The sequence below is a fragment of the Emydura macquarii genome, unplaced genomic scaffold (genome assembly GCF_026122565.2).
Source record: "Emydura macquarii macquarii isolate MOO-44397 ecotype Brisbane River unplaced genomic scaffold, CSIRO-AGI_Emac_v2 contig_3062, whole genome shotgun sequence".
NCBI lineage: Eukaryota > Metazoa > Chordata > Testudines > Chelidae > Emydura > Emydura macquarii.
This window is the reverse complement of record NW_027133199.1, coordinates 6,298,142-6,316,232: the sequence shown is the minus strand read 5'-3', so window position 1 is coordinate 6,316,232 and position 18,091 is coordinate 6,298,142. Positions and strand designations below refer to the sequence as shown.

At 43.0% G+C, this 18,091-nt stretch overlaps 1 long non-coding RNA gene across 1 annotated transcript in view; it reads left to right on the top strand.

The window, feature by feature from the left end:
- LOC137141449 (uncharacterized) overlaps positions 1 to 17,275 on the top strand; it is a 53,953-nt gene extending 36,678 nt beyond the window's left edge. Inside the window, exon 3 of the long non-coding RNA XR_010916639.1 lies at positions 17,153 to 17,275. This is a non-coding gene — a long non-coding RNA (uncharacterized lncRNA). The remainder of the gene's footprint in view (positions 1 to 17,152) is intronic.
- The last annotated feature ends 816 nt before the right edge of the window (positions 17,276 to 18,091 follow it).

Here is an 18,091-nt window from a genome sequence, read left to right as displayed (position 1 = left end):
CACTAACATGAAGGCCAGAGAGAGTTGTCGGGTCTCCATTGCTCTCCTTTCCCTTTGCCTACTACAGGTTGCCTGCCTATCTCATCTGCAGTATACTTTTTTGTGGAAATGATTTTGTAATGGGAGCATCTTCCTCCATCTAAATTATACTTGATCTGTTGCTGCGGGCCATTAATCTCTGGCCCACTGATATGTGGATGGTGGAAGGGGAGAAGTAGTGCCATTTTAGTATTGGCCTGTAATGAAGAGAGAAATAACAATTTTACCAAAAAGAACAGACCTCACATGTCCTCTTCGACGTAATATTACTTTTTAATTCTACATTAATACAGATTATTTCTAAATTAGGCTGAAAGACATGCAGTGTATCTCTTAGCTGTTATTACAGGAATAAATGTCAGGATTACATTCACTAGTACCAAGTTATTTGCTGTATGTTTCAAAAGCTACCCTTCTAGAAGGCAGATTAAGAGACATAAATGCTACTAATCATATGTCATAATGTAAGAGAAAAGACTGTTGAACCAAATCCTCAGCCCAGCCAGGCTCAGCAGGCTGCCTCTTTCTCACAGAGATGCCTCAACTGCTATAACCTTTCCCTATCCCTAATCCCGTGCACCTGTGCCTCCAACAACCCTACTGTCCTAGGGCTGGCACACTCTTCCCCTCGGGGTCAGGCTGGCTGCAGCTCATCAGGTTTCCTGTCTCTAGCCTGTCTACTCTTCTCCCATTTCTGCTTTACAGCCTGAAAGAAGGCTGCTTCCCAGAGAAAGGGCATTTCCTACTTCCTCTTCCCTGGGTCTCATCTCCAACTGGGTTCACCCAGCACTTTATGGAAATCTTCAGCTCTCCTCTAGCTGGATCTGATAATTAAGTTGAGTCTCCTGATCTTAGGCCAATCAGAATCAGCTGTTGGGAGAGGTGGGGGTCATCTGATCCATCAAGGCTGAACCTTAAAGGGCCAGCCATGCATTAAATAAAAGTTAATTTTTGCTTTGGCAGAAGAGGTGGAGAAGCTTGATTGAAATGTCTGAAAGAGATAATGGAATCCAATGGCCCAGGAAGCATGATTCAAATAGAATAACCAACAGGGTTTCTGTTGCCATATTTCTGCTGCTCAGTGCACAAGCAATTGCACTTTTGCGCATTTCCTCTCTGCCTTCTCTTTTAAGTTCTTTTCTGGCTGCTCAAAAGACTTGCTATTGTGCTTTATTCCTCTCTCCGTTCTCTGCACCACAAACCACTGGCTGGCGTATGCTGTAGAAAACTCATGTTTCACATGGAACACAGGGAAGTATAACTTGCTTGCGTGTTTTAGGATTTCTGTTGTGACACTGCACACAAGCAAGTCCCACAGTGGAAAATTTTCAAATCATCCTAGCATCTGAGAATCCATGCTAAAAAATAGAGCTGAGAGAGATGGTCGTTTGTGGATTTGTGCTTGATCTACTTCTTTTCTCCCTCTTCATCTTAATCTCTGGGTAATCTCATCCACTCACATGGTTTCCGGTATAATTTCTATGCCGATGATTCACAAATCCACACCTCCTGGCCTTTGTCCAATCCTGCATTTCAGACCTTCACTGATACACCTTCGTGGATGACTCACCAGCAGTACAAGTTTAACATAGATTAAGCTGAGCTCTTTATTTTTCCTCCTTAATTCTCTCCACTGCTGCCTTTCTTCGTTGCTTTTCACAACACTACCATCCTGCCGTTCAGGCTCATAGTCAGTCAGCATCAACTCTTCCCTCACACTCCATTCAGGCTGTGACTAAATCTTCCTAGCATCTTCTCTCCCCTGCAGCAATATCAGTCTTTCACTTTGACCCGACGGATAAAACACTTGCCCTCATGCTTGTCTCCATCCTCAATTGCTGAAACTTCCTTCTCTGCAGCCAACCGATATCCTAAAAGAGTTGCATTTTGGATGGATGGGACAGAAGTGAGATGGGTATCTTCCTCACCACATTGTTCTTTTATTGAGTCCCTCCACTGGTTTCCCCTTGACCACCATATGTTTTAACCCAGAAGTTATATTCATAGGGTTTATCTGCCCTGCTGTGAACTGGGGGACATCTGGACTCTGCATATAATAATAATAAATATCAATAGTGATAAAAGTTTTAGGTACTTTTTAGCACCAGTTTTTCTGTTTTATTCCTTTAAATAAACATACACACTACATTTGTCATGCTATTTATGCAATTACGCTATTTACGCTATTTTATATGTTTCCACTGCCTTGCAAAGTATTTTTTGATGGTCAGGGCAACACCCACCTTGCTTTGCTAATGATGCTGATTCATCACAGGATCTTCTTCTTCTTCCATTTCCACCTGTATTCCTTTTTCCGTGCTGTCCTTATATACATCGCATGGCTTCCCAATCTGAGTATGCCAGAACCCTTCCATCTACTTACTCAAGTCCCTTTTAAAGACTGACTATTTCTGGGAAGCCCCTGGGCACTAACTCACACCAAATGAACTTCCCAGCTCTGCTTTTCATAAAAAGATACAAACCTAGCTTGACTTGCTCCTTTGAGTCTCCCTGTTTCCTGTGTCTCTCATTCAGATGGTAAGATCTTTTGGACAAGGGCTAGTCCAGTTTTTTTATTTTGTGTAGAGCCAAACATATTGTCGACATTTAACAAATAGGTGAGAAACCCGGTAAGATTTTACTGTAGATGTTAAGGTTGATACAGTATTTTGGGTTTGTCAGGGGCTGTGGCCATCCTGAAACATCCTCTGCTGACCAAGGTCTGGTGCGCCCACACTGAAATTACCTTAATAATGTCTTAATAATTATAATTAATTAATCCTTAATAATTACTTCACAGACACCTTTTAGCATGTTAAACAACTCAGTAGCTGGTCTTTTTATTTTATCAATCCCATTCTTCTGCACTAGGCTCTTTAGGCCTTTTCTTGTGGTGCAGTCCTCAACTTCCCCTCACTTAGGGTATGTCTACACTGCCAAGGGAAGTCGACTTCCACCCATCGATTTTTAGAAGTCGCAGCAGCATGTACACACCACGCTGTTTACGCAGGTCTCGTGTGTCCACACTCACCACGCTTATTTTGACTTTCAAAGCAGTGCACTGTGGGTAGCTATTCCATAATGCAACTAGTGGCTGTTGGGATGAGTGTCATCATCCCATGATGCAGCACTGCTTCCTCCTCTCTTCTTCCCCCAAACAAACAGGAAAACTATTTTCATGCTCTGAGCTCTGTCTCTGCGCCTGTGGAGGCGTTCATGATCTCACCAAACATGTCATCTCTTGGTTTTTTTTTTCCTCTTTCTAATCTGCAATAGTCTTTCCGCAGCATTTCTTGAAGGTTGGGCCAAGGCAGAGGTGTCTACAGAATGAAAAGAAAGTAACAAGGTAGCTGTTGTTAGCAGACTGAAGAAAATGATAAAACTGCAACAATGTAGACAATACTCCCCATGCAGTGCACAGGGCAAATACAGACCCTCATTCCATTCCTGACATCCCAGAAGGGTCGACTTACTGTGCCCCTACAGAGGGGATCTGCGGACAGCCGGGGGAGGGGCGGTAATATAGTCTCTGCCTAAACCAAATAAAAGTAACCAATGTGACTTGCTAGAACACTGCAATGAGGAATACAAAGGCACAGGGCATCTGCTGTATAGCTCTGGTATTTTAAACATGCACCATCATCCCTAGGTGACCATGAGCGATATCAATCTCCTGAGGATCACGCAGGAGGAAAGGGAAGATTTGCTGCATGCAGCGGGGTACCAGCTGTGTTCAGCCATGATGCAGGCTCCCTTGATTGCAGCATGGCGCGGCAAAGTATCCTACCGTGGAGGGGGGGATAAGGCAGCCCTCCCCAGAAAACTTTTGCAAAGGATAACAGATTACCTACACTAAAGTTTCTGTGAGATATCAACTGATGATTATCAGAGCATATCTCATCACATAAATCAACTGTTCCCTGGGTACCCCACTACAGTCACTGAAATGCCTGAAATCCCCTTCCTGCCCCCCACCCCCCAATGTAAAAGGACAGAACTGCTAAGAAGAAAAAAAACCCTCACCAGATGTGCCTTCCCCGGGATCATTAGTAATGTCCTGTGTGCTGCTGGACTGCTCTGGGGTCAGAAATAGGTCCTGACTTTCAGGGAGAACAGACACCCCACTCTCCTGCACCCTGCTCTCCTCAGCCTCCTCCTCCTCGTCCACGGAGTCCTCATCATTGTCCATGGACTGTCACCTAGCGGAGGTATCAATGCTGCAGGGCGGCACTGTGGTGGGATCGCCACCGAGAATTGCATGCACCTCATCGTAGAAGTGGCATGTTTTAGGCGAGGTGCCAGAATGACTGTTAGCTTCTCTGGCTTTCTGATATGACTGACACAGCTCCTTGATCTTCACGCGGCATTGTGCTGCGCATCCCTCTTGTGTCCCTTCTCCAGCATGCCCTGGGATATCTTCCCATAAATGTCCAGATTCTTTTTGCTGGCTCTGAGCTGAGCCAGAATGGACTCCTTGCCCCACAGACCGATGAGATCTAAGACCTCTAGTCGACTTCATGCTGGAGCATGTTGGGGATTTGCAGTAGCCATGAGGAATACAGCGACAAAGCTCTCTACACACTGGCAGCACAGGAAATGAAAATTCAAATGTTGGTGGGGCTTGAGGGCAGGGGACATTTCCAGGTAGCATGACCACAGTACAGCACAGCGTGAATGTCCAGAGCGGTCACAATGGGGCATTGTGGGATACCTCCCGGAGGCCAATAAAGTCGATTTAAGTGAAGTTGGGTCTACACTTACACTAAATCAAACCAATAAATTCGAATTAGGAGCTACGCCACTTGCAGAGGTGGTCTTACTAAGTCGACTTTTGCTGTGACTTAAATCGACTTAACTGTAGTGCCAGTGTAGACGCAGGTGTTCAGAGATCGACTTAAGTGTTTACGTCGACCTCCATCACCAGTGTAGACCAGGCATTAGACAACCCAAATTAATGTCCTCCCCTTCTGGGATAATTGTAGTCTTTCAGAGTTCATTTAAATGCCCTCCTTGGTCCACCTTCTCCTGAAAGGTTTTTATGCAGTTCCCATTGTTCTTTACCGGGCCTCCTCTCAGGGCCAACTGCTGTTTAGAGTTCAAATCTCTGTCATTCCTCAGCTTACCTTCTATTTGGAGGTTTATGCTACGTCTTACTCTTGGTAACTGTTTTTGTTACTTCGCTTCCCAGACCTACCTTCTGCCGGTAGGGTTTTCATGCAGCTTTCGACATCTGGATATAATTCAAGACTTCTGCCCTTCTCAGCCTATCTTCTCTTGGAAGGTTTTTCATGCAGCTTCTCAGGATAGAGCTTTTCTCAGGCTCCCTTCCCAGCCCACTGTGAGCTGTCTTCATGTAACCTTCTCTTTCCCCTCTGCAAGTCCCCGCTTATACTCAAAGCCAGATGGTGTTATGCCCCTCATCAGGCCTCAACTGAGGACACCTGCCTAGTCATCAGGACGCTGGACCTACTTCATTTGAAAGGGCCAGTCACACTATGACAGGGTTGTATCAAACATGTTAGCAACTTCCTTCGGAGTATGAGTGGAAAAATTGTGAGGCTGTGCTTTGCAAACGATATACAGACTAAAGTCAGGAATAATCTTTAAAATGAGTATCTTCACCCTCGCTGAATTTTCTCTCATATTGCTTGTAATTTGGTCATGCTCTTGTTCTCTCAGGCTTTCTTCTGAATGGCCCATAAAAAGACCCATTATTTAAATGCCTCTAAATTCAGTGAAATACTTCCAGGTTTCCTGACCACTGTTCTCACTCTATTCATATCAAGAAGCTAATGTTATCTGGCCCTTAGGAGAGAGACAGTGGTCCCATCTGCAATTAAAGCACAAAAGTGATTTAACTCAACTTGTAAAATCTTTCTTTTCAACTGCATGTAAATCAGTTTATGGTGTGATATATATATATATATACACGTATTTCTTGGTGACAATTGGAGTACAATATCCAGTTGTACTCTGCAATCTAGGAAAGTATTAACATTAACATTGCCACCATCTGTTTTCATCCTGATTGCAACATTTTGCCTGTCACATAATTCTAAAATGCCGACAATCTAATACAAGGCATGCATTGAATGTTTGCTCCTGTTCTTATCATGCTCACACAGACTCAGATGCAGTTCTTAGTTTACCATCACAATGTGAAATGAAAGAGTCTGATTTAGCAACATCATTTTCATGTTCCAGTGAATCTCAGAAATTGTTTTCATTCGAACAGTTCCTCACCACTCTACATACTAAAACAACACTTGGATTGATGAAAATAAAACAAATTGTACAAAATACTACATCCACATGCTTTGTTTGTCACAAATATGAATTTTAGTAATAGGTGTGTATACAAACATCACACATGGGTATGGAGAGGAATTCAAACCCAGTAAATGGAAGCCACTGTATATTTAACATTTTTTTGCATCAGAGTGCATATCAGTCCACCAACTCGTAGTGCTCTGATTTCTAATATATCAGTATAATATTACTTATTACTTGATTAGATCTGTGCCAGTTTTCTTCATTGGGAACAGTTTCATAAAACCCATAATCGTTTCTCAATCTCAGTGGTCTCATTTTCAGCACTCTGATGGATATCTAGTTATTAATTAAGTACAAACAGTAAGGTCAGTGGCATGCAAGACACACAAAATGAAGATTGCCTGCTCTGAAGAGTACAGTTTAAATCAGAGCTTTTTTAAGAACTTTGTCATATTTCCAATTTAAAATTTTCTCCAGTCTTTCTTTTAACCTTTCTTAGCTATGTCCTGCCTTCATATTTCTACATGAAAACAAAAGGCAAAGAACATATGACCATTGGGAATTGTATCCTGCTGCTGCTCAAAATGAAAGATCTAACAATCTGAAAAGTTAAAGATGTGTGGGTGTGTATTTATGTATCTCTGTTTAATACATTGACCAAGTTTGTGTTTGTATCCCACTCGTGACTGGACACTTAGAGTTGAACCTGAACTGCATCCAAGCAGTACTACCACTGCTGATGAAAAAGCCACTACTCAGAGTTGTTTTCATAGATAAGTGACATAGTGAACACTATCCCAAAGATAAGTGGCCAAAAATAAGCCTGGCCAAAAAACCTGGCCAAAAATAAGTGGGTTTCATGTTAGCACTGATTGCTGGATGTCAGTTGGTTAGGCCATTCAAGAATCAGGGCACTCTCAGATCACTAAGGATGGAGACTTCCTCTGCAGCAGGAGGGTGATAGACCAAATTACACCCAGTGGCATACCAAGGGGTGAGGCGCTGGCCAGGCCTTGCTTGGAGGAGCTGCCCCGTACTGTCGCAGGTGGCCAAGGCCCTGCAGCCGCACCAACCTCAGATCAGGTCTGCTGGCGGCTGAGGGCTCCTGCTGTGAGGGGAGCAAGCATCCTCCTGGCTCCTCCGCCCCCGCACTGGGCGCAACAAGGGAGCTGCAGGGACAAGAGCTCGTCATGCCCCCGCCATTGGGCGGCCCGGGGCACCTGCCCCCGTCACTCCCACTCCCAGCTGCACCCGCTGTCCCCACAGTGGGGGGAGAGGGGTGGAAATAGGGGGAGAGCAGGAAACAGGCCCACAGGCCCTGCCCCCCCCGCAGGGAGCTGCTGTCAATGGGAGAGGTGGGGGAGAGTGGGCAATAGGCTCACAGACTGCTCCCCCTCTGGGGTGCTGCCACTGCTACCACTAACGGGGGAATGTGAGGGAGCAGACCCCCCCCATGGGGCATTGTTGCTGCTGCCGCCAACAGGGAGGAGAGTAGGGGAGAGCGGGAAACAGGCCCACAGGCCCACTGCCGCTGCCACTGCCTCCAATGGGGTGGGGGGCAAATGTAAGTGTTGGCCCCTGGGTGCCAGAGACCGACAGCACGCCACTGATTTCACCCAAGTGCTATCTGATAGATGCCAGAGAAAATCCTGGGCTTTCAAGATATAATAAGTAATCCAGTATAGATGTGATTAAAGCAAACCCTAGTGATAATTTTTTGTTAGCTACCAATATGGCAAAGCTCTTGAATTTGAAATATTTAAAAGTGGTGTCTTTTTGCAAGTGTGTGAGGACTAGATGTAAAAATTCCTTTAATTAATAATCCATTTAAACATTCTAAAAATAACACCTCCCCCTCTTCCCCAGGGCAACGTTTAAACTAATTAATAAACGGTAAGCAGCTGTCTTACTGTTTAACCCTTTAGCTGCTTATCTCGCTAATGAAGACATTCTGCATCTGAGGAGAGCAGTACATGACATTTGTGGTGAGAGTCGAAAAGCCCAGACAGCCAGACACAAGGACTGTGGATCAAATTGCAATATCTTCTCTTTCTTCTGTGAGAGGCAATCTTGTAATGCTGGATGGCATAACATAAACTGACTAGTCAGCTTCAGCAGCTCTGTGTACCAGACCTGACTGGTCCGTACTGGGGCTACCATGAATCATCTAATCTCTGTCCTGTCCAAACTTTCTGAGTATGCAAGGAATTAATGAGATATTAGGAAAGGTATAAAGAAACCCTTTGCTCCAATCCACATGACCCCTGCTCTAGAGCCAATTTATTTGGTGTTGGTTTTGGTGGTGAACAGAACTATTGAGGGGAGGGAGCAGATGATCCCACTTGTTGACTGTGAAATCTATTACACACTGCTTCAGGAACCATTTCTGGGTTGGCTATCTGCTTGTATATTGTCTTCCATGAGATGCAGAGTTACTGGAGAAGTGTGGGGCTCTATGCACCCAGTCAATATGACTGTTGTCCTTCTATGAAGGGGCTGGAAGTGAGCCCCTCCTTACCCTATGTAAGTAGGGTAGTCAATTAGTACCTGTATACTTTTCCCTGTACTGGTAGCAAAATGAATTTTAAAACCCACAGAGTGGCTCTCAGTTCCAGCAGATTTGTGTATAGTCTGGACTCTTGGTGGCGGCAAAGTCCTCTGCCCAGTTTGGATGTATCTGTGTGATTACTATTGTTGAAGACATGGATGAGGTGAAGGAGACTCCTCACAAGGTATTTTCTGTGGAGGCCTATCAGTTGAGGTGCCTGAGAACTTGTAGAGGGACATGGAACATAAGACTAGGTCATCCAAATTGGGCCTGTAATTTTGAGCAACCCAGTTTTGTAGGGGTCTCATCCTGAACAGGACGAAGCCTCAACCAGGATTACCAGGCCCCTTACTCTTAGGAATTATTTTACTCATCTGTGACAACTTTGGAGTAAGGTTGGAATCATCTAGGAGATTGCTATCAGTCTGTCGTCTGGAAGAAATGCTCTGCTCTGCATGGAGTCCAGAACTGCCTCTATGAATATCTTCTGGAAGGGACCAGAGTGGTCTTTTCCTGGTTGATCGGCAACCCCAGGGTTCTGAAGAGTGTTGTATGTTGTCCCTACAGATATCTCCAGCAGCTGACTGAACCTATCCCTTGATTAACCAGTCATCCAGGTAAGGGTAGTTCAACAGAATCATGTTTATCTTCAATTCACATTCATATTCTGGTTTGCTTAAAATAACCCATATGTTGAGAACATATTTGTTGTCTGCATCTAGGGTGACCAGATAGCAAGTGTGAAAAATCAGGACAAAGTGTGGGGAGTAATAGGCACCTATATAAGAAAAAGCCCAAATATCGGGACTATCGCTATAAAATCGGGACATTTCGTCACCCTATCCACAGCCAAGGTCTCTCCAGTGACAATACTAATCCTGTCACAGTCTTCAGCTGCTTTTTAATTTTGTTTACATGATTTTCATATTTTCCTGGCAAATAGAGTTTCCATAAACAGCTTGAACTTGGTATGATTCCAGTATTTTCAGGGTTACATTCTAAATACTCCTTTTGGGTAATGTCATAGAAAGAAAGAGCCTGAAGCATGAGGCCTGGTAAAACGCCTTAGGCCTGAACTAAAATCAGAAAAAAATCAGGCTGTGAGTAAAAGTCAGGGCCTGCTACAAAGCAAAAGTCTACTTACAAATTCACTGTCCAGTACATGAACTTGGCAAGAATATGGCTGGCTTTGCTAAAATTCAGACACTCCTAAGAGGTACTAGGCACTAGGTATTCATGTAAACACATTGTAGAGGGGCAGTACCAGAACACCCTGCTACAAGTTGTGATATAAACACATTCCCTGAAAATGGAACAGGGACACACTGACCCCTCCTACAGATAAGATCAGGATGATGGATGGAGATGTTTTGATCGAAGCAACAGGTACAAGGTGTAGGGTGGTAACTAACCATGTGAGAGGGATAATATGTAACTTGCTTGTATCAGTGTATAAAAGTGGGATCACAGAAGGGATGTCTTTGTCCAGTTGATGGGGCCATGGTAAGTCCTGCCACTGAGTGAGCTGAGTCCATTATCACAGGCGTACATGTATTAGTGGCCACATAGAGTCTGCTGGGTGCTAGTACCGTGCTTTGTTGGCAATAAACCTAGCCGAACGCCTTTGTCACCGAACCGAGTCTGTGGTCCTTCTGGCAATTTGATTGAGGTTTGCTGTGCCAGCTACCTGGCCAGAGCCGGAACAGCACACACAGAACACGCTCATGCAGCCAACAGCTGACAACAGGTTATATTGTTTAGGGCTTTTAGTGGCAGATTTGCCTCAGTAAACCTAAAAAAGCTCTATCTGTTTAAGAAGTTGTTCATCAGTTTTCACCTCAAATATCTCTGACAGAGTTTTTTGAACTGTTTGTTCTCTGCGCTTTACAGATTTCAAGGCCTTTGCTTTAAGTCTGTGGAACTCTGTCTCCAGATGCTTATCACAGCTTGCCTTAAGACTGTAATATACTGGCATGTTGAAGAAAATAATAAACCTCCACTTTCATGGAAGATATTTTTGAGATATTGTGCAGATTGTCCCTTTGCACTTCTACTTGATATTTTAGTAATCATCAAAGGTGTAGCCTAAATCCTTTGCATTTGCAATGTAGCAACGTGCTCACAATAGCAAGGCAGCTGATTGGTCAAAATAATGCAACACATTTTTAATAGTTACACAGTTATGTAACTTGATTTGTTACATAATTTGTGCAACTATTAAAAATGCATTTTTCAAGTAGTCGAGTTCAATGCACTTTATTAAAATCCTGAACACAAAGAAAAGTTACAGACAAACAGAAAAATTACGGTATCTTTGAAGTTTTTACCACAGTGACTAACCTCCAGCCCTAACTATAATATATATATTTGAGGAACATTCCTTTTTTCTGCTAATTATCTTGTTCTAGGCTAATTGAGGGAATGAGTTTAGCAAAAGGGGAATTCTTCAGCTAAGAAAGTACATCACTCTGCCTTGATATTAAATATATGGACAAGCATTCTGCCTCAAGATAGCCATCTCACCTCTAGGCGTGAGCAAAGAATGGAGCATTGCACCCACTTCCTCACAAAATGCAGCAAAACACCTGGAGTTTGTTGCTCTGGATTTAATCAAAATTAATGAGTATTACTGCTGTTTTCAGAACACTGTGAAGACCTAACTCAATATCTTTCGCAGCAAGTGTTTCTCAGTGTAAAAAGCAGTGTGTCTAATAGCGTGAGGTGCAATGGCTTTTTCTTTTTTCTTTTTTTTTTGCAAAGCACCAGAATGCTTTCTGATCATTGCTGCAGCTCCATCAGCTGGCTCTGTGGATGTAGGGAAGGTGGTGGATGTGATATACCTTGACTTTAGCAAAGCTTTTGATACTGTCTCTCACAGTATTCTTATCAGCAAGTTGAAGTATGGGTTGGATGAATGGACTATAAAATGGATAGAGAACTGGCTAGAGCATAGGGCCAACGAGTAGTGATTAATGGCTCCATGTCTAGCTGGCAACCGGTCACAAGCAGAGTGCCCCAGGGGTCGGTCCTGGGGCTGGTTTTGTTCAACATCTTCATTAATGATCTGGAAGATGGGGTAGATTGCACCCTCAGCAAGTTTGCGGATGACACTAAGCTGGGGGGAGTGGTAGATACCCTGGAAGGTAGGGATAGGATACAGAAGTACCTAAACAAACTGGAGGATTGGGCCAAAAGAAATCTGATGAGGTTCAACAAGGACAAGTGCAGAGTCCTCCACTTAGGAAGGAAGAATCCCATGCACAGCTATAGACTGGGGACCGACGAGCTAGGCAGCAGCTCTGCAGAAAAGGACCTGGGGGTTACAGTGGATAAAAAGCTGGATATGAGTCAGCAGTGTGCCCTGGTTGTCAAGAAAGCTAATGGCATATTGGGCTGCATTAGGAGGAGCATTGCCAGCAGGTCGCGAGAAGTGATTATTCCCCTCTACTCTAAATGCGGCCTTACCAATGCCGAATATTGTGTCCAGTTTTGGGTCCCCCACTACAAAAAGGATGTAGACAAGTTGGAGAGAGTACAACGGAGGGCAACAAAAATGATTAGGGGGTTGGAGCACAGGACTTATGAGGAGAGGCTAAGGAAACTGGGCTTGTTTAGTCCGCAAAAGAGAAGAATGAGGGGGGATTTGATAGTAGCCTTTAACTACCTGTAGGATGATTTAGCTGAGGTTAGTCCTGCTTTGAGCAGGGGGTTGGACTAGATGACCTCCTGAGGTCCCTTTGAACTCTAATATTCTATGATTATATGATTCTAACTAAACCCAGTAAAATAAATAGAACACATGGCATTAACATGCCGTTTGCTGCCACTGCATTGATCACTCTGCTTTTGTGTCCTATGCCTTTCCCCACACTTTTTTGTCTAATAGACTGTAAGCTCTTTGGGGCAGGGACTGTTTACTGCTGTGTTGTACAGCGCCTAGAACTTGGTTGGTCCTTAGGAACTATCAGAATAAATTATGTTATTATGTAGTTGTCTTTTTATTTTTATATCTTCTCAATCATCCTTTGATTCACTTCCCTGGTTACTCTTTTAGAGCAATTCTTCCCCTCTCCAAAGCACCGAGACTAAATGTACAAAAGAGATTTTTAATAAAAAGCAGAAAAGTAACCCGGCATTAACTTGGGAAATGCCACAAGCAGGAGTCATATATAAAACCAGGAACAAAACACCCGCCCCAGAGTACGCTGGTCACTTTTCTTTTACTTCAGGTTCTTAAATCCAGCAACAAGAAGTTCTTTTAATGTGCCCCTCCTTTCACAGCACCCACTAATAGATATTGTCCTTAGTCAGAGCAGACCCAGACTCTAGAAGTGCAGCTGCCCAGTTCACCTGCCACCTTGGTAGGAGAGAGGGGGAAAGAAGGCACCTTGCTTACTGTGCTGTGCAGCCACCCTGCCAGCTGTTTGCCATTCCACTGGCCACCTGCTGCTCTGCCAGTTGCCCTGCTGGCCGCTTTTTGCTCCACAGGCTGCTCTGTCAGTCACCCACTAGTCACCCTACCAACCACTCTGCTAGCCACCCTTCGCCATCTGCTCTGCTAGCCAATCAGCCAGCCATTCTGCTGCAAATCATCACCTTCTGCTACCACCTGCTTCTCCACTGTGACCTCTGCAGGTCAGTCTCTTGAGGTTCCACCCAGCTCTAAAGGATTGTCAGCTCTAAGTGGATGAACCTCAGCGCTGAAGCTGGGCAGGAGTGCTGTCCTACAGTAGATGAGTTCAGCTCTAGTGAGCATTTCACAAAACAACAGACTCCTAATAGAACCTTAATTAGCTCTATCTTTGAACAGTGGGGGGAGCAGAGGAAGTTAAACCATGCCTGGGGTTCTTGGGCAGAGCTCACACTTCTAGGCAGGAATACCTGTCCCCACACCTTGTCAACCTTCACAGGACTCTGAACTCTGAGCCCCTTGCTTAGCCAGTTCTGTTCAGATGATAATGACCCTTCAATCAGAACAGGCTACACACAGTTCTGCGGCCCTTTACTCATACAATAAGGGGACAACATTTCATCACCCCTGCATTTAACACTAAAGTGATTTGTAACCCAACACCAGCCAAAGGGAACATCCTGAGGAATTGCTTACAGGAAAATGCTTTCACATCCCGAGACATGAAAAAAGTAAAATAAAAAAATAATTGTTCAGTGTAAATCCCAGGCTATGTCTACTGACGGCGGCAAAGTCACCACCGTCAGATCGTCTCATCTGGATCGACTGAACGGTCAGTGAAGCCCCACTCAGTCGATCCAGAAGTTGATGTTATTAATCCACCCCCACAAGTGGCGTAGCGCTGCATCGACGGGAATGTGATTCCCGTCGGTGCAGTGAAGACGGCACGCAAAAGAGAAGCACAGCAGTCAACGGGAGTTATGCGAGTTCTTTGTGTGCTTTGCATAACTCCCATCAACTGCTGCCGAATCGCGGAGGTAAGTATAGACCAAGCCTCTGTCTATGTTCAGTAAGTCTGACATTCTAGCTCTTCAAAGGCATTTTTCCTCCTGATTAGTATATTAGTTGTTATGATAGATTTGTCACACTGCTACTGTCCTTTAAGGAGAATCAGTGCCAAGTGTGTCCTTCGAAGATCCATCTGGGGTTTACTGACTGCCTGGGTGGCCACTTAATGGTTAATTGGTAAATGAGCACCTGGTCTTAATAAAAAAGTTAGCTAGGGTTAGTTAAGGAGGCACTCCCATGGAGACAAGAAGCTTCTGAGGAGAGGAGCTCCCAGGAGGGCTAATCAAGAATGGTCACCAGAGCAGGGAGCCTGGAAGGGGTACTTCTAGAACAGGGAGCCTAGAAGGTGCACTCTTGGAAACAGGGAACTCTGGAAAGCCCACCACAGCAGGGAGCCTAGGAGATGCTCTTAGAGATAGGAGACTCCCTAAGAAACAGGTACAGAAGGCAGAGATCCAGGGATGGTTGGTTCCAGCAAAAGGATCTCCCAAACTGTGGCAGGGAGCCCAGCCTGCCAGGAAGCTACTTCCAGGAAGCAGATGCTTCTGGAGAGAAGGGGCTGATGGAGAAAGGAGCAATCCCAGTGAATAAGTGCTCCCAGAGAAGGAATAGGAGCAGCCCAGGAGACCAAACTTGGTGCTAAACCTACCAGGGAGCTACTAGAGACTTATTCAGCAAAGAGTAATGCACTGTCAGGGGAGGAGGTAAAGCCAGCAGGTCACCCCACAAAGTTCCAAGCTCCAAATAAGGAATTCAGCCTGAGCGTGCTCTGTGGCTAAAGGCCCAAATGTAAGACTGATTAACCCTGAGTCAGAGGTTTTCCCAGTGGAGTAGCTGACTGAAATGTTACATTGATGTTTTGTCTTGTCCTTTTCTATTAAATAAAGGAGATCCTCTGAATAGGGTGCTCTTTAGTACCTGAAGGCCTGCTTGAACTTATTTATAGCCAGGGTGAGGGCATTAAGGGGTGAGAGATTTGACTACAAAATTCCTGTACTTTTTCTGAGAGCCTGACTGGGTCTTCAATCCTTTGGTTCCTCTACGCAAGGAGAGTCTTAACTCATATCTCCTCTCCAAAAAGTGTAGTCAGTTGTACAGTTGACAGGAACTTCTTGCCCACATCCAAGGAAAAAATATAATTAAATGTACCATGTATGTCCAGTGATGCTCAGTGAAGGAGTAGGGATGTTGAACCAAGTGCCAATCTGCAATTCTGCCAATGATTTAAGAGGGCATAAGATCTGTGACTATTATCTGTGACTATCCATTACTGTACTGTATCAGTTTGTTCATCGTACCAAATATGTAAGCACTCTGGAATTGTCACTTGAAATTAAATTTAACTGGCTCAGTTTTTTTCCCCATCCCACATTGATTCAGCCATGTATTTTATTCTTCAGTGTGTACACTGTATTTAGATGGCAGCTCCATCTGAAATAATGTGTAACAACAAGGTTAAGTTTGCTTTTATATTCCTTGTATCATATCAGTTTAAGTACACTGTGGAAGAGCTGTCACTGAACATTAAGTGTAACAAGTATTGTGTCTACATTCCAATTCCATAGTCATCTTTATGTTGAAGTGTATTATTGTAATTTTACTCTCTATTTATTAAACTAGAATATTAGATCAAGTATTGGAACCAGTATTTACATTGGTTTGGTTCAGGATTGTGTTTGGTTCTGTATGATGTGTTTGGGTTCAGTTCTGGTTCAAGTCAAAACAAAACAAAATAAAAACAAACAAACAAACAAAAACAGTTCCATTATCAGTTAGCACTGATTCAAATCAAATTTCAATTTTAGTGGAAGTAAATTCAAAAAAAGGTAATTGAGAGTTAACATTGAAACTATTTTGATTTTTGACCACTTATATTTTTAACTTTAACTTTGTGAGTTTTCCTAGTGTTTTTGTGTTGTCAATAAATGATTTTCTTATGAACAATTTATTTGAGCGAATTAAAATAACATCTTCTAATAATTAGACTTCTGTGTGAAAGGATAAATGTGAGTTCTGACAATGCTTTTTCAACACTCACTTGTGTTGCTAGAGCTGCCAGTACAACTTTTGCTAGTTGATACGTGTCAGGCATGACATTTTAAATATGTTTTTGTTATTAGCAAGTGTGGCTCATCTGCAAATGAATCAAGAATTGGCTCAATCCTTTTTTTGGACTTTCCTTCATCCAGATACCTCTTCCTTTTTGGACATGTCACACACTTTAAGAAATTGTTCTAATTCATCATCTGATCTTTCAATTTCAGATGTGTCTGATATTGATTCTATCACATTATTATTTTTAACTTCTGACCTGAAGCATTTCCATTTTCATCCACATTTTGGTTAAATGAAATTTTTCCTTGACTTTGTGCTCTTCTGTCAATAAGAGTTTATATTTAGGATCAAGGTATATACATGAGAGAATGATATCATTTTCAAACAGATTTTTTTCTCGCTTTTTCATTGAAGACAGAAGGATTCAGTAATCAGAGAAGACATTTTTGATGTTTCCAGTTGGCATTTTAACCAAGCACAACAAAAGTCACCCATGACCAGTTGTTCATACTGAAGAATATTTGTTCCAATTTAGCATAGTTCAGTGCAATTGTGATGCCTTCTGTGGCACTCCATTCTGCTTTGTCAGGTGAAGTTTATGGTTTGAGGTGGCCATGTCCTGGCTGGCAGAAATCCCTGAGCTCCAAGAGTTGCTCAAGCATGTCATAAATTGAATGCCAACTAGTAGGACAATTTAAGATTGGGTATTTTAATTTTCTAATGACTACCAATGTTGTTTTGTTTCTCATTTTTTACAGACATATCAGCTTTATGTCAGAGATTGTATATTCCTTCAAAGAGTCTACAACTGCAAGCTGCACTGTAAGGGCACAACAGTGAACTCCTTTTAATGTTACACCCATTGCCTCAGCAGATACACTAACTCCAGCTTCTTCGACCATATGAATCAAATCATTTCAATCCTGGTCCACATCATCTTCTTGATCACCTTCCCCAGAGACTAAATTGTGTTTCCCCTTCATTCTGAATTTGTTGTTCTGCTTCTTTAGTTTTCTAATCCTCAATCATTAACTTCTCTCCTTTCACTGTGTTTGCTACATTATGTACTGTGATACAATATATATACCTTGGAGTGCTTGTATAGATACCAACAACTTTAAGACTAATTGATTTAAAATATTCAGAGGTGTTTCTTTGCTCGAATCCAAAGAGCAATTTGTCCTGCAATAACATACTGAATATTAATCCCTAAAAGGAATCAGCCAAATCGTGTGGCTCAATCCATTTTCAATTAAATTAGTCTTCCCGTGATTTCTTTTTTGATCCCTTCCTGAATGGTGGCTGCTACAGCACCAACTTTGTCTCATACATTGGATGCTAAAAATGTAAGTTTCATCTCCAGGCCTTCCAGAATGTGGTCAACAATTTTGTGAAATCCTGAATCCTCCAATAGCTTAAATGATCTTCCATTTACAGTGACTAATTTTAAGCAATCATTCAGTAAGGTATTTTCATCAATTGTTATTGTAATTGCTTTAGTTGTGAACCTAGAGTCCAAATTACCTTCTGTTGTAATAGATTCCTTAGATGTGGGTTCATCAGGATTATGTGCATGTTGTGGTTGTTTATTATTTTTATTCTGTAAGTTTTTTTCTGAACAAAGTGCAGCATACTCCTCAGAGTGGTGTATTTGAATGTGTCTTTCCAAGTGGGTGACATGCTTCCCTGACATGACT